Source organism: Manacus vitellinus, unplaced genomic scaffold (assembly GCF_001715985.3).
Source record: "Manacus vitellinus isolate BGI_N305 unplaced genomic scaffold, ASM171598v3 scaffold_4_pilon, whole genome shotgun sequence".
Classification (NCBI taxonomy): Eukaryota; Metazoa; Chordata; class Aves; order Passeriformes; family Pipridae; genus Manacus; species Manacus vitellinus.
This window is the reverse complement of record NW_021940604.1, coordinates 7645001-7658146: the sequence shown is the minus strand read 5'-3', so window position 1 is coordinate 7658146 and position 13146 is coordinate 7645001. Positions and strand designations below refer to the sequence as shown.

Genomic DNA, 13146 nt, shown 5'->3' with positions numbered 1-13146 from the left:
ATTAGTCAGCAATGAAAAGAACAATTTAAAATTGATTCACAAATGCTTAAACTAAGTTCCTTGTGCTACCCTAAAGAAATGGATTTTTTTCTAAAAAAACCCCCAAACCAATATATGTGAAATGCTGTGGGATATTTGGTGATGCTTAAATGTTATCTGGATCGCTTTTTGCCTTAACTTTTATCCTTCTTTGCTATTTGCCTCTCTACTACACAAAAATACCTAAATAGTTAATCTTTCTTGCACAAATCAAAACCATGTAAAGGTAAGTTACTGACACCATGCAAAACCACCATGCACCTGCTTTGAGCAGGGTCTGGGAAGAGAATCCCCAGAAATCCCTTCTAGCCTAAGTTACTCTGCAATTCTGTGCAACTGGATTTTTTGGCATTAAAAACATAATCCTCTAAATTAACCAATCAACTGGTAATCCTACAATATTCCTGCCCCCTTCAACAGTTTCAGGATCCTTCTCATGCCCTCACAGCAACAAAACTTACTAGGATATAGCTGAGCCTACTAACACAGCTGATCACAAAACACTGACTGTGCAGTTCCGGCAATATTAAAAACTTTATTTTTTAAAATATCTGATTTTATCATCCAAGCTCTCTTTTCAGAAGCAATTTTGGTGCTTAGGAGTCTAAAATTTACTTACTTTTTATTGCATATTTAAAATATAAATATAGGGAAGTATTTTATGGCTCTGATGCCTATTTCATCGACATATTTCTGGAAAGCATTACCGAGCCAAACAAACACTCAAGGATTTATAGTGTTTACTCTGTAAAGCAGGAGAAAGAAATGTCCCCGGGTACAAACTTCTACCTCGCTTTCTTCATCTGTGATAACATTATTAAAAATAACACCAAAAATTATTTTTAGCACAACTGTTTCGCAAAGCCCTCATGTTTCTCTCATACATCCATATGCTGGCAGTCCACATGGCCTAATTTAACAGCCCTAAGAAGAAATATTGGTGCCCTCTAGCTGATCAAACTCACCAATTTCCTGCAGACACCTAGCACCAGTCTCTTTTCTCACCTGACATTCCCACGTCTTTCACTGGTGCCCACGCAACGCAAGCTCTGGAATAAAACAATCCACTTTCTACAGAAGATGCAGGAATCAAAACATTGAAATCCCTTAGTGCTCTCAACTCTAGGAGCTCTTACAAAAGCATAAGTGTCATGAAAAACTGGAGAGGTGTAACTGCGAACGATACCACCTTACCAAGAACCAGTGAAGCATCTAAATATACTTTGTAGCCTGCAAATTCCACAGGAAAATACAACCTGCAATTTCACATGAAACACAGAGTCCCTCACCTGTTTAGAAGCAAGTATTGTAATTCCCCTTTCATCAGGAGCCTTTAAAAAAGCTTATAAGCCGTATATTATGTTCTGCCACACATTCTGAAGTTCATGTAACATTAGTCAGTGATGGATCAATTTCGCAACTCAGAGCTCAGGACTGCCCTTCTGCCATCACAGAAGCCTGAGCAAGCGGGGAGAGCCTGACTCTTCTTTCACTCTGACATCTGTCAAAGGGATGGACTCCCCGTTCCACCCACCATGTTCCCATCTCCCTTCCCCCTCAGCCCTTCTCCTGGAGACTGTATCAGGTACCACTGACCTCAGGGTCACAGCATACAGGGCCACATCACCTCACCGCTGCACGGCTATAGCAGGGACATCCCTGTTACGTCTTCAAAGCTATGAAAGCCTCAAGGCAGGGATGCTAACACATACTTTGGACACCATCATTGGTGTGACAGATGAGGTCAATGAAACAGTGTCCAAACCCCAAACAGGAGATCTCTGGGCTGGAGGAAAATCCCTGCTGAGGAAGAGCTGGCCCAGGAAATGCTGTGCCTGTGGTGGCAGACAGCTGCCAGAACAGCTCTTTGGCACCTTTACCAGCAGGTGCATCTGCTCTAAGGCACACCAATGGCCACTAGCTGCTCAAAGGATGCAAGAGAAGGGGAGGCTGTATGGAAAGTAGGCTTAAAGCAGGCTTTAAGCTCTGTTCTCTCGCTTCTTGTCCATCTAAAAGAGGTAGAGGTTGGCGGGAGCTGGCTGTCTCCATGCATTTATTTAAAGCCATAAACATCTATGGACATCTCTAGATAACCCTATCAATGATTAATCACATTAAACATAAAGGGGAAACCAAGATCTGAAGCTAAACATAAATGTTGTGAGATAGACTAACTTTTAGGGTTGCATTCATAATGCTCAAAAGGTCTGTTTAAACCTTGATTGGGAAAAAGCATATACCCTCTTATTTCTGTGTTTGAACAGCAATTGTAAAGCAGAAACTGCTCAAACATTTGTCAAGTATCAGGCTGATTCTGCAACATCCTGCTGCCTTTGGAAAGTTAACTTCTCATGTGCCATCTGCCTGTTGAAAGACAGAATGGGTTAATCACAGTGGCCAGGCACTTTGTAAGGGTCCTAGGGCTCCATTTCTCTGGCACATTACTACAACATTACAGCTAATGTTCCTTTTATACACACCTCCAGGAAAAGCATGCCACAAACTCGGTCAATACTCATTAAGGGGTTGCAATCCAAATCTCTACATCAATTAAAGATGAAGGGCTTATTTGAACAAGGAATAGTCAAAACTCTTTTGTTCACATAAAACAGGCGTTTTACTCCATTTGGAAAGTGAAATGTTTGGCATAGTTCAGTTTTCTGCTTGCCCTTTTTTTTTTTTTTTTTCCCTACAACCAGCTGTCAGTTCTGTCACTTCTCACACAGGAGACCTAGAACAAGGCTGGTTTGTGCAACTTTTTTTCTGGAAGCCAACAGACTTCTCAAAAGCCTGGTTTCTTGAAACATAGCGGAACCCAGCAAACTCTTGCACAGAATAGGTACAGATGTGGGAATGTGACAGATGGGCAGTGAAGGTGGTATCTATGGGGTAAAAGGAAATATGGTGGAAAAATGAGGATCTGGTAGGAGCAGCTTTTTGCTGTTTCCAGTAGTAAAAATGTGTTGCTCTTCAATACAAGGAAAAATAATGAAAACAGGTAAAAGACAGAACAGGAATCACAGTGGTAACTAAATATTCCCATCCAAATAAATATTAAAGAATATAGAGACGCCCTGTTACAACAAAGTTTCATGACAGCTTTAAAAATACAGTATTTGAAGTAGCAAGCTGATGAATTATCTCTTACTGGCCCAGGAGCATCAATTTGGAATATACATCAATGTCGTGTAGGAATATTGTTTATGAAAAGTAGAGAGACTATGAGCTTTCCACATAGACAGTAAAAGAACACCTCAAATTAGCAAATTAATATTTAAAATTTCTACAATTTTTGGAAAAAGGTTCACTATTAGAAAATATTGGCTCACTGAGGATGGAATAGTATGGAGCATTTAGTCACTGTATCATACAACATTAGATAAATCAGAACACTGATGTCAGAAACATATATATAGTCAGCTGTTCTCCCTCTGCCAGCACATCAGTCTCTTAGGGCTTTTCTCCCATTGGCAAAACAGGTAATATTGATTATAACTGAAAAACAAAATTAAAATATTATAGAAGTACAGGCTCCTGAGACTACCTAATGATTTTTCTCTATTTGGAAGTAGGACTCTCATACCTCCCCTTGCATTTAAACACCTCCGAAGAAATCTAAGATGAGTAACAATGGATGGTGGTGGTGGGACTAGCGCTTATTTTAGATATTTAACATGAAAGTCAGCATTTTTATTTTTGGAAATAAGTACGCTTGAAGTTAAATTTCAAATTGCCACTACCTGTTATATATTCTAAACTGGATACATTTGGTAGCATAGTTAACAATAAATTACAGGGTTTATGTCAAAGTTTTAAAGCAAATAAAACCATAAAAGTAAAGAAAGCTGTTGCCTGAGCACCTGGAACCAGGTTTTCTTGAAATAAGAAACTACTATTTGATAGCAATAGCCTCTCCTGTGTACTATCCTATTGCATGAACTATTCTTTATCAAAATTCCTTCAAAGTATTTCTAGAATATAGTAATGAAAAATAATATTAGTCTCAGTGGTCTGTTAATATCATATGTATGCCACTTGACTTGAAGGGAACAAATAAAGTTGGCGATCAAAACTTGACAGGTTTATTCTATATATTATCCTACAGTGCCTGCATTGGCAGATAGGGAAAGAGAAACTGATGTCATCTATCCTGACTTCCATAAGGTCTCTGACACAGCCTCACACAACATCTCTCTCTCTCTACATTGGAGAGATAAGGATTTGATGGATGGGACATTCAGTGGATAAGGAATTGGTTGGATGGCCACACCCAGAGAGTTGCAGTCAACGTCTCAATGTCCAAATGTATCTGTATCAAGTGGTATTCCTCAGGGACGCCTATTAGGACTGATTCTGTTCAATATCTTAATTAATGACATAGTGGAATTGAGTGCAGCCTCAGCAAGTTGCAGGGTGAGGAATGAGGTGGTGTTCAGACACAGTATCTCTGCCGCATCTTCCTCCCTCCGGTGGACGACTCCTCACAGTCCTTTCCCTGTTCCAGTGCAGAGTCCCTCCCATGGGTGACAGCACAGGCTTCCCAGGGGGTCACAGACTCTTTCAGGTATCCAAATGCTCCAGCATTGACAGGCTGCAGGTGGATATCTGTGGACCTCCATGGGTTTACCATGCCTTGCCATAGTCTGCACCATGGGCTGCAGGGGAATCTGCACTGGTGCCTGGAGCAGCCTCCTGCCCCTCCTTCTTCATTAACTTAGGTGTCTGCACAGTCATTGCTCTCACATATTCTCACTCCTCTCTTCTCTGCTTGCAATCGCTGTTGTGCAGCAACTTATTTTCCTTCTTAAATCTGTTATCCCATAGATGCTATGACTGTTGCTGATGGGCTCAGCCTCAGCCAGCAGTGGAGCCACCTGGCATGGGCTCTATTGGACATGGGGAAGGTTTCTCTAGCAGTTTTTCAAAGAAGCCACACTTATAGCCCCCTCACTACCAAAACCTTGCTACACAAACCCAATATATATTGGTAGATGAAAAATTGGGTATAACCCAGCAATGTGCACTTGCAGCCCAGAAGGCCAACTGCATCCTGTACTGCATCAAAAACAGTGACACTAGCAGGTCAAGGGATATGATTCTGCCCCTTTACTAGGCTCCTGTGAGACCCCACCTGGATACCATATCCAGTTCTGGTGACAACAAGTCAAATGTGGACCTGTTGGAGTAGGTCCAGAGGAAGGCCACAAAAATTATCAGAGGAATGGAGCCCCTCTCCTATGAAGACAGGTTGAGAGACTTGGGATTGTTCAGCATGGAGAAGAAAGAGAAGGCTCTGGGGAGGCCTTATAGCACCTAAAAGGGACCTACAAGAGCACTGGAGAGGGACTTTTTACCATTACCTTGTAATGACATAACAAGGGTCAACAGTTTGGAACTGAAAGAGGGTAGGCTTAGATTGGAGAGAAGGAAGAAATTCTTTTCTGTGAGGGTGGTGAGGCACTGCGGAACAGGTTTCCCAGAGGAGCTATGGATGCCCCATCCCTGGAAGTGTTCAAGGCAAGGTTGGATTGGGCTCTGAGCAACCTGGTTTAGTAGAAGGTATCTGTGCCCATGGCAGGGGGGTTGGAATCTAGATGATCTTTAAAGGTCCCTTGCAACCCAAACCATTTTATGACTGTATAACTCCAGTGCACAGAATTAGGAGTACCTCAAAGATACTGTAAGGCAAAAATAAAAACAGTGACTGCAAACAGAATATTCTGAAATTACATTTATTTCAGTTTGATGCTTAATTGCAAATCTGCAAAAACAATCTTTGATCACTCACAGGTACTATAAATAAAAAATGAATTCAGAACATATGCCCATTTCTAATTCCATCTGGAAAGGGAAGCAGAAAGAGTGACTGGGGGTCACCAAAAATTGTAGCATAGGAAGGGTAGCATAGGAAACTCCACTGTCTTCACTTTTACCTTCTCCATTCCTGATTACTGTGATAATGTAACATCATATTTAAGGGTTAATAACCTCACATGTGCAAGACCTGATCTGCATGTCGAGGATGAAGTTTCATGCTTCAGCAAGGTCAGTCCAGCAGTGAGCTGCCACCCAAGAGGGGAAGATGCCACTTTGCTTCTTCCTCTCAATGCCAGCTGTGTGCTTCTGCCAGCTCTAGAGTTTGCCTTTGCCCATGGGGAGCCAATCCAAGGTTCTTACCCATCAGAAACCCCTGGCTGCCCAACAGCTCACTGGTTGCCCAGTGGCCCAAACCAGCCCAGTGTGGGCTTAGACAAATAGCTGCAGAGGACAGGTAGCAGGAGCAGCCCCTCTGGGACATGAAACCACAGCCAGGACAGTGGGAAACACTTCCTCAAATGCTTTGGCAGTGCTAGAGGATTCAGACCAAGGAAAAGAAAAGCCAGCTTTCAAAACTGAGAGATGCTTCAGACATTGATGCCAACAGTTTCAGCAAGGACCATCAGAGAGCCAGTAGGGCCTTGCAGGGGGAGGAGAGGGGAAGGAACCACCTTATGCAAAGGAGAGAGCCCCACCTTGGCTGCAGGCAGCCTGTCAGCTGGCCCCCACCACCAGTGCTTGTCAAAAAGGGAGGTCACCCCGGAAGGTGTATTTAGGTCTATGTTGATTTGCTTATTAGGCCTGTCAAAAACAAAAAATTTGTCTGATGTTTCAGAAATGGCCATCTGTGATATTTTTTGAAACTCTTGTTCATTTTTTTCTCTTCATGTCAAAATACATAGTTTAAATCCATGAGCAGTTTCCTCTAAAAGAGGTGGCTTCTTTTCCTCTTGCTAGGTTTTTTCCTATTGCTCAACAATCAAAGAAAGCAAGGTTTAAACTCAAAAAGTATTCTTAAAAATCGAATTTATTGAAAAAAGTACAATTACCAAATCACATTGCTTCATCTTTTATTGTTTTAAACAGCACAGATAAAAATATGAAATCTTGTAGAGACTCTTCAGGGATTTCTGCTCAAATGACAGTTTCTCTTGTTATACTCAAATTCCTCTCTTCTTGGACTCCCTCAAACCACCAGCTCTACCTCTTATCTCTGGAATATGTTAAACTAAGAAAAAAGCATTATCTTGCTGATTTGGCATAAGAAGAGGGGGATTTCTCTCTTTGTTCTTAAGGGAATGCTTACTGAAATGAAAGGTTTTGGGTAGCTCAAGCTTACACACTCATAAATTTGATTCTTCTCTTACTGACATCTCCTTTTCCTATGAAAAGTTCAAAAGTTCAGTTAGCAACAATCTGATGTCTTAGCTCGCTGCACAAGCCTCTGGGTTATTTAATCAAGAAATTAGATATCTACAACGCATGGTAATACATTCATTGGACTCATTATTATGAACTGTTGCTAATAAACAAAAATGCCAACATATACTTATTTATGATTTTAATTATTTAAGGTATATATATAAGCAGCCAATCTGTAAGAAGTTAGAGGCAATCTCTAAGAGACTTCCTGCTGCTGTGCTGCCAGTCTCTCGGAGCAACTGTGGCCATTCTGAATTAAATAAATAATTTACCCTGGAAGATTTCATTGAGTGCCAGACACAAGCATCAGGGCTGGATGGAAATAAATCACTGCCAGCAGCAAGCCAGTACTCCTTCCTAGAATCTACAGAAAACTGCTATTTCCCTACAGGAACATTTTGCATAACCATTCTGCACAGTTTAATTGATCTCTGCCATAGCATGGTAGTAAAACTCCCTCCATTTCTACATATTTAAAGACAGTACTTCATGTTCTTTTGATTTCATTCTTCCCATATTTGGCTGGCTTTTTGCATCAGTTGTACAGCTTCTTGTATAGAATCATAATTTTAAAAATTTATTTATTTAAAATCTTCCTCAATACCACCTCATTATGTTGCTGACCCAAATCCATCCTTTAAAGTTCGCATGTTACTGCTCTGAATCAACAATCATCCCCTACTTTGCTTTTCACCATATTCCTATCAAACTCAAGTTACTTCCTTCTCTACTAACCTCCTTTTATCAGTACACATAAACTCAGCTTTTAATGTTTATCATTTGCTGCACTACACTGCTATTTAAGCATTTTCATAACTGAAGAAAAAAATGAGGAAAATTTCTACTTTGTACTGTGATGTCAATCTATTTTAAAATCTATTGCAAGATCCCACAATAAATATTATGGTGTGACTTCAATACCTGACAGCAGGGTAAACATCAGTAAATTTTCATGGCCAATCAGTAAATTTTCAGGCATCTCAATTATTCGAATACTCTCTCAGTTAGCAAAAGGGCAGCCTGACTTACTGTATGGTCAATGTCTTTCTACGCACTAATGATTTTAGAAAATATAGACAGGATAAAGAAAGTCCTTGGGTGCTGCTTCATAGAAAATTTCTCTGTACATTTTTGCACTGAAAATTAAGGATGTGAAGTGATTGTCCCTGTTCAGAACAGCTCAGGCATTTTGGGGGTCTATGCTCATCACTACCTGCCCCATGCACTGGAACCAAAAAGTGAGCTCCTGGTCTCCCTGCCAGGTCAGTTTTCAGTTGCTGTTCTCCAGTCTTTCAAAGAATTTGTTTTATCTTGTAAAGTTTGGCAGTCAGCATATAACACTTCTAACGTAAAAAACATACTGCTATTTCAAGAAAAAGCCAACCACCTCGACAGAGTTGCTCCACTGAGGAAACAATAAAGGAAACGCATTCTTCTCTGCATACAGAGAAGAATTTACCCTAAAGTACATAACTTCCCAAGTGCTACCGGTGTTTAACAGCTCCCAAAACTCTGCTCGACCACCTACCCACTTTTTGGCCAAGTGGCTGACCCAGAAAACCAGAAGAGAAACGGCAGCCACTGCAGGGAGGAAGAGGCAAGCACAGTTTGCAAACCAGCACACCACCTCGTGGGAAGGAGTCACTCACTGGGCACAAAGAGGGTCAGCCACAGCTTGCCCTGGAATGGAGATGCAATGGGGGTCGGACCACAGAGGTCACAAGAAGAAAAGACAGGAAAGAAAGAGCACATCAAGGGAAAGAATTTTCTACTTCTTCCGCAGTTAACTCACCTAAATTTCATCCCTCCTCCTGGTTCCCCAGTTTCCAAAAATAACCTATACAAAGACAAGAACTGCAGAGGAAGAGAGCCTTAGAAGAGCTCCAGTTGGAAAATACAAAAAGGTGGTAAGGGAATTTATAACAAAAAAAAAAAAGACATGTTCTTTTTGGAAAAGAACATCTTTTAGCATGGAGGCATATCAGCAGGGATGTAGGTCTATAGCTGGAACCAGCATCTGTGGGTTCTCAGGTGCTGGGGCTGGTGAGGCTGGGAGGCTGTTGAGTCTCTCCCCACGAGGCTGGCAATGCTTGGGCTGGTCTTGGTCCTTCCTGCCCTTATGTGCTGCAGCTCAACAAATGGTTCCTCTTTAGGGAACCCCACATTTTGTGTATCTGGTATCAGAAGATGCGTGACATTTTCCCTTAAAAGTAAAGGCACCTTAATGTGGAAAACATCTCTTAATGACTAAGAGAGTCAACAGCAAATATTTGAACCCAAAGAATTCAGTTCCTCCCACATCAAAGCAATCTCTCAGAAAACTGATTATAGGCAAACTAAAAAAACAACTAGTATGCCTATCAAAAGTAATTGTTTTGCTGCTGGAAAAGAATTAAAGACTCACAGGGCCTGAAACTGAGGGTTAAATTTGATTCCTCATTGCTGGACTGGACACTGGGGTGAGAGAAGGAAAAAACTCTCCTCCTGCCTTGCAGAAATGGCTGTCCTGTTCATACGGCATTGTGGGAAGAGTGATTTATCTCTAACATCTGAGAAGTAAATTCAGGTACAGGTTGAGAGATTTGGGGTTACACAAACATCAGCTCTCATAATTTCTACATCAAGCTGGCTTCGATTTCAGGTGTATTACAGTACCCCAAAGTCACATGCAATTTTTTGCTTCTGCTTTTCAGCACTGATCAAAATAAGCAAGTACCAACACATTTCTGCATAACTACAGTGAGATACAGGAATGTCCCTACTCACTCCATCAAAAGTGGCAAGACTGTGGTCATTGTCAAAAGGTCTGTTTTCACCAACATTTCCTTCTTGTGCCTCTTCATCACTTGCTTTCTCTATAGTAGGAAAAATTATTACAGTCTCCAGATAAGCTCATGTCCCCATGCTTTTACCATGAAATACTACCACATACTGCAGAGAATCTCAGACAAAAGTGCCCAGAGAACCATTCCCCTTCTTGTATAACAAACCCACTGTTTTGAATGAACATTTCTCTACCTCTGCATATATTCGTTATCTCCTCACTGCATTTCAGTAATGACATTCTAAAAAGTCTGGAGAAAATTGGTAGCTGGGTCTGAGGAGGAAATCCAGACTGATGCTCCAAGCTCAGCCCTTGGGTGTTGCAGAGCCACCGTGGTGGTGAGCCAGGGTGCGAGCCTCAGCCCTGAGGGGCAGCCTCAAGCCTCCTGCCTGCTGGCAGGAAGATACATGACGTGGCTGAGAAGTCCTAGGGGAAAAAGGGCCATGGAAAACACATACTGGTACCACTGCCCACAAAACAACCTGTTTCAGAGAAAAGATGTTTCTCACATTGGTGGTTCTGGAAAAAAGATTAAAAATATAATGCAAATACAGCCCAAGTGTTCAGAAAAGAGGAAGCAGAAATGGCAGAAATGATTTGGAGGTTTGGAGACAGGGTCTAAAATCTCTTAATTTCTGATCTTTTTGTTCTCTTTCATGCTTAAGTAACCATTTTCAAATGGCACAGCTAGCAATGCTCATGACTTGTTCTGCAGCAATCTTCTTCAGCCTCCTATCATGATGAAAGTAACCACAATCTGAGAAAACATCTCCTGGGAAGTGATGGCACTAAGTGGGCCAAGCCATGCCTCCTTCAGAGAAGCAGCAAAGCCGTTGAGGGAGCAGCACTTTTAGGAGTGAAGTTTAGGAGAGTGGGAAGAAGACAGCTTCACACAGCCTTAGCTGCTTTTCCCAGCAGAGCAGAGATTGAGAAGGAAAAACACCACAGGCCTCTCATCTTCTCTGGCTTGCCACAAAAGAGGGGTGTATTTTTCAGCAGGATCCTGTGAGTCTGACACCAAACTTAGCTCAAGTGACATGAAATGTTAATGTTTAGGAACAAGGTAGGTGGAGAGGAGGAGGAAAGAAGACATTCATTATTTGATGTAGAATTCATTCAAAAGTTTCTTTTCACAGCCAGAACAAAAATTTCCATTCAGCTCTTTATTTCTGGTAGCCTAGATAGCTTGAATAACTGGAAGAGGGATCTAGAGGGAGTCCTTATCTCTGCCTGCGTGGCAACAGTCCTTCCTCAGATACCTTCAGAGAGAAGTGGTCATATTTTTATAACTGTCAGTCTTCAAATGTAGAATGGGCAGTTGTCCTTGGGGATATTCATACTGGCTTTAGACTTCCAGCCATGGTGCACAGAAGAGATCTGCCTCCAACACCCATTCCACACATTCTGGTGCCTGCAGAAGCCTCCCAGTGTAGCACTAGTGCTCCTCACAAGCTTCCAAAACCTCCACATCAAGAAGGTCTTGATGCTATAAACTTAGCAGCTACTATTTAAAATTGGCTGGACCAGGGTATGAAATTCATCCATGTATTTTATGTGTTTTTTCTTCTTCATGTCAATCGGAATTCTCCTCCCCTTATGTCTTCTTCTATTTCATGTATTTTAATTTTCTTGCTATATTTTTTTTTGGTTTGGCTTGGTTTTGTCTACATTACATCTGAAAAACAACTTTTCCCTCATAGGCACCAAAGCAACACCTCTTTCCTGTGTTATGCTCTTCCCAGCCCCTGTTGTTTCTCTGATTGCCCTTCTGCCTTTGCTGTGTTTCCTCACTCTTCCCATCCTTCATTTCTCTCCTCCTTTTCTTCTTTCTTTGATGTTCCTCTTCATCCTTCCTGCCAAGCTGAATGAGGTGCTCCCCTGGGAAGGTGCTTACAAATAGCAGCTGGCCTGTTAGGAAGGTTATATCAGGTTGGGACACCTACACAGAAATCTTTCACCTCCCTTACTGTGTTGTTGGCTGGAGTGATTCCTTCTCTTCATTCAGGGTTGCATGCACAGTTCCTTTGTCAAAAGTCAGGAAAATGAAGGTACCACATAGTTTGGGTAGCATATGCTAGTATTAAATGAGCTACATCTGCTTTCTTGTTTTGGGGAGCTGTGCAGAAATCAGCAGCCACAACAACAAAAAAATTGGGAGAGTGTCAAGTGCAGCATTAACAAGAGACCTAAGCTTACCAGTGCTGCTCTCCCTAAGAAAAAGATGCTTTAAAAATGACACTTTCTTACTTAGCAGCTCTACTGCCTTGAGGGTAAAATCCCCCCCTTTGTGGGATGCCAAGACAGTATCATTTCATCATTTCAATGCTATTTATTCCCTTAGAAAAGATTTACCCACATTGCACTGGTCTCCTTAAGAGGGACAAATTTCCTCCAAGTAGAATCTCAAAGACAGGGTTTCCACTGCAATGGAACCAAGCCTTTTTTTTAAGAAAAAATATATTCCTGCTGCAATTTAAAACAAACAAACAAACAACCCCCCCCCCAAAGCAAACAAGCAAAAAAAACCACACCCAAAAAAACAAAGAAAGGAAGTAAAGAATACAGATTAAGAGAGACACGAATTTTATTCCTCCTCTCCTCTTGCACAGCAACTTCCAACTGCAGAGCTATATTCTTCCCCTAGTTAGACAGAGAAACCTTGCTGAAATCTACAGAGTAGATCCACTGATATTTTCTGGCTGCTTTAACTATTTTAGCAATGCAAAGCAGCTGTAAATCCAGTTCAACTTGCCATTTCTGTCAGCTTTACCATGCCACATTAGCGCTGCTGTTAGCCTCAGAAATACCAACATCTGGAGGTTCCCCTGCTGTCCAGTCTGACTTTTAACCTTGCATATCTGCAATTCATCCCCCCATCAGCACAGGTGGCAGGATCAGCCTGAGGTAGTTCTTTACCCTGAGCAAAATACATCTGTCACAATCCCCCATCCTACATTTCTGCAGTCAACCAAGCAGATCAAACAAAATTCATATAATGACCAGCTCTCAGTTACTCCATGGCTGATTTCCCGGTTGTTCTGGAG

At 41.6% G+C, this 13146-nt stretch overlaps 1 protein-coding gene across 4 annotated transcripts in view; it reads right to left on the bottom strand.

Annotated features, from left to right (window-relative positions):
- The window catches only part of HIVEP2 (human immunodeficiency virus type I enhancer binding protein 2), a 103762-nt gene that overhangs the window by 84097 nt on the left and 6519 nt on the right, over window positions 1-13146 (bottom strand). The window lies entirely within an intron of this gene.